Raw genomic sequence first — 4044 nt, 5'->3', positions numbered from 1 at the left:
ATTGGGAACTTCCAGACACACAGTTTTTGCACGCTCAGTCTTGCGGAAGCTCTGCCAAATTTATTTTTTCACGCCTTTGCCTATTTTTCTTCCTTTCCAGCATCGTTCACTTTATTTATTTTATTTTGCAAGCTTTGTTTTCTTTTTCCCTTGCAATTTATTTTCCCCGTTCTTAGCTTTTAGATATTTTTCGCGTAGTAGTTTCTACACCGGAAACTACTGGGCAACTTTATACCGGATTTAACCTTACGTTATTTTCGAGTTTTTTTATTTCCTTGATTTAAATTACTGTTTAATTGAAGAATCGAAGAACAAATCCTACCGGCTTGTGGTGGAGTGTTCAAGACCATTGTATTACGCATTCAGGTTCTTTAATTGGTATTTAATTTTTATGCTTTATTCTACTGTTTATTTACATTGCATGCCTGGAATGAGTCTGTTTATGCATGATATAGATTCTTATTTATTTAGCATGTCTGGCTAATTTGCCTAGGTATCGGTATGTAAAGTAAGCAGAAAGAGGGATCAAAACTAAGTCGGTCTATTCAAACTTAAAATTAGAATCAATCTTTTTATGGTCTTAACTTACAGGTTTAATAACAAGATTTTTTACAAAAGTAAAAGACATAAAGAAGTTGAAACCAACAGAGCGAGAGTTTGAGGTTTTAACTGGACAGTGTAAGTTAGTCATTAAATCTATCTCAGGGCGAGAGCAAGTTTTAGAATTAATTAAATTCTGACTTTTTCCAAAAAGTATTTTTAAAGATTGAATGTGAGGACGAGAGTTAAGCATTTAGATTTAATTGTATAACCTAAGTCAACAGAGCGAAAGTTTGAGATAAGGGTGTTTAAAACGGTCAGTATTTTCTTAAAAAGAGTTTCTGCAACTTTATTGTTTTCAAAATATGATTTTTGACTTAATTATAAGTGACAGCAACATTAACATAAGATCATGGTTTCTTCAACAGAGCGAGAGTTTGAGATAAAACCTTTAACCAATAAAGTTAGTCGAAACGATTTATTTTAAAACCGAGAGACCGACAAGGAATTGATTCCCTAGTTTTGACGAACTACATACCGATATCCGTTTTATTGATATTTAATCTAGATATTAGTTTAGCTCTTAGCTCCCTTCCCCAAACAATCAAACATTTTCACCTTAGATTTACGTAGTAACCTTAGATAACGGTACATCGATTCATAAGTCCCTGTGGGATCGATATCTTTTAAAACTACGCGATAGAACTGTGCACTTGCAGTTTGTATCCCATTCTCGACTCACACAGTCGAGCGATCAAGTTTTTGGCGCCGTTGCCGGGGACTGTTATTCAATCGATATCGTAACTCTTCCGTTACGCTGTAGAGACTAAGGTTTCTTTTTCCTTCTATTCTTTCTTTCGTTGATTTGTATGCCACGCACTCGCTCTCAAGGCGAACCGCTCTATTTACGAATCAACGATATCGAACTATATCTCCGAGTCTTACGACGAATTCGGGAATATCGTGCTGAAAACAATCTCCCTCCTATAAACCTTCCTGATATCAAAAACATTTTTCCTTCTTTAACCGAGATGGCAGAACCAGCTCGTGCTCTTAGAGATTACGCCGCTCCATCGCAAGATGAACCGCATTCAAGTATTGCTCCGCCCGCAATCGAAGCAAACAACTTTGAACTTAAACCTTCACTGTTGCAGGCTGTGCAACAGAACCAATTCTCTGGAAATCTTACCGAAGATCCAAACCTTCATTTATCCGTACTTGTTCAATATGCTGATACTGTTAAAGCTAATGGTGTCACTTCAGAGGCAATTCGACTTCGTCTTTTTCCTTTCTCATTAAGAGATAGCGCTAGAAGATGGCTTCAATCTCTTCCTTCCAACTCAGTCACCACATGGAACGAGTTGAAGAAAGTTTTTCTTGCCCGATATTTTCCGCCAAGCAAAACAGCTATGTTAAGAGCCCAGATAAACGGATTTAAACAGAAAGACAACGAGTCTCTTTTCGAAGCATGGGAAAGATACAAAGACATGATGAGACTTTGCCCACACCATGGTTTGGAAGACTGGTTAGTAATTCACACATTTTATAATGGTCTCTTATACAATACAAGGTTAACAATAGACGCCGCTGCAGGTGGTGCACTAATGAACAAACCTTATGCTGATGCTTACCAGCTTATCGAGAGCATGGCCCAAAACCACTATCAGTGGGGAACCGAACGAACAACAGTGGAAAAACCTCAACCGAAAACTGGCATGTACGAGATAAGTAACCTTGATCACGTCAATGCAAAAGTGGATGCTTTGGTCCAGAAAATTGAAAGTTTAAACGTATCACCACCAACCGCCGTGGTTGCTATAACTCAGAATTGCGAGGTCTGTGGAATCCAAGGCCACACTCCTGCGGAATGTCAACTCTTGACTGGAATCCAAACAGAGCAAGTAAACTATGCTCAAGGAAGCCCCTATTCGAATACCTATAACCCAAATTGGAAGAATCATCCAAACTTTTCATATAAGAGTAATAATGCTTTATACGCACCTGGACAGTCTCCGAATCAAACCCCATCTATACCTCCGGGATATCAGAAACCAAATCCTAACAATAATACCCCTAGAAAATCCAACTTGGAAATCATGATGGAAAACTTTATAGCTTCCCAACAACAAACCAATAAAGATTTCTTAAACCAGAACATACACACTGGCGAACAACTTAAACAACTAGCAAGCAAAGTAGATGCCTTGGCTACCCATAACAAAATGTTAGAAACCCAAATATCTCAAGTAGCTCAACAACAAGCACCTACTGCTGCACCAACCGGTACATTCCCTGGACAGCCCCAACCTAATCCGAGAAGCCAAGCTCATGCAATTATATTAAGAAGTGGAACGGAAGTGGAAGGACCGTCTGATCCAAGGATAGAAAACCAAAACCCTAAGAAATCTACTGAGGAAAGTGAACCTAAGGAAAAGGAAGAGAGTAATAAGGATACCCTAGAAAAGAAGGAACCTTATGTACCTCCACCACCTTACAAACCACCTATACCTTACCCTCAAAGGCTTGTTAAAACCAAAGATGTAGGCCAATTCAGAAAATTTGTTGATCTCCTTAAGCAATTAAACGTTACAATTCCATTTACCGAAGTTATTACGCAGATGCCCTCATATGCTAAATTCTTAAAAGAAATTCTTTCTAATAAAAGGAAACTTGAGGATAGTGAAACCGTTACACTCCCTGCCGAATGTAGCGCTATAATCCAAAACATGCCCCCTAAACTCAAGGATCCAGGTAGCTTCTCTATACCCTGTCACATAGGAAAATTTGTCATCGACAAAGCCTTATGCGATTTAGGAGCCGGAATTAGCGTTATGCCTTTATCCATATGTAAGAGACTGGAAATGGGAGAATTAAGACCGACCAAGATGTCTGTACAACTAGCAGATCGTTCCATCAAATATCCTGTAGGAATCCTTGAAAACGTTCCCGTACGCATAGGTCAGTTTTACATTCCCACTGACTTCACAATTATGGACATTAGAGAAGATGATACTACACCTATTATACTAGGAAGACCATTCTTAGCAACTGCCGGTGCAATCATAGACGTAAAACGAGGAAGACTCACCTTCGAAGTAGGTGAAGAGAAAATTGAATTCATTCTTTCCAAATTCTTGAAAGCACCTGCAATAGAAGATACATGTTACTTCATGGATATCATCGATGAATGCATAAAAGAAGCAGAGTCAGGAGAAGACAAATCATCAGACTATCTTTTAGAAGACAAATCTAAACAATGCTTAGCAATAACACCAGATCCTACGCAGTGTCTTAACAAACCAACCCCTGATTTGAAAACACTTCCCAAAAATCTGAGATATGAATTCCTAGACTTAGAACTTGAACGACCTGTGATAGTCAATGCAGATCTAGGAAGACTCGAAACAGAAAAACTCCTACATATCTTAAGAAAATATCCAACCGCACTAGGATACCACATAACCGATCTTAAAGGAATAAGCCCTTCTATTTGTATGCATCGCA

The 4044-nt window shown here is 38.5% G+C and overlaps 1 pseudogene; it reads right to left on the bottom strand.

Annotated features, from left to right (window-relative positions):
* Positions 1–1956: 1956 nt before the first annotated feature.
* LOC127077194 (uncharacterized) lies at positions 1957–2056 on the bottom strand (annotated as a pseudogene).
* Positions 2057–4044: the final 1988 nt, after the last annotated feature.

The sequence above is a fragment of the Lathyrus oleraceus genome, chromosome 4 (assembly GCF_024323335.1).
Source record: "Lathyrus oleraceus cultivar Zhongwan6 chromosome 4, CAAS_Psat_ZW6_1.0, whole genome shotgun sequence".
NCBI lineage: Eukaryota > Viridiplantae > Streptophyta > Magnoliopsida > Fabales > Fabaceae > Lathyrus > Lathyrus oleraceus.
Note: the sequence above shows the minus strand (reverse complement) of the source record. Positions and strands in the feature narration are given on the sequence as shown.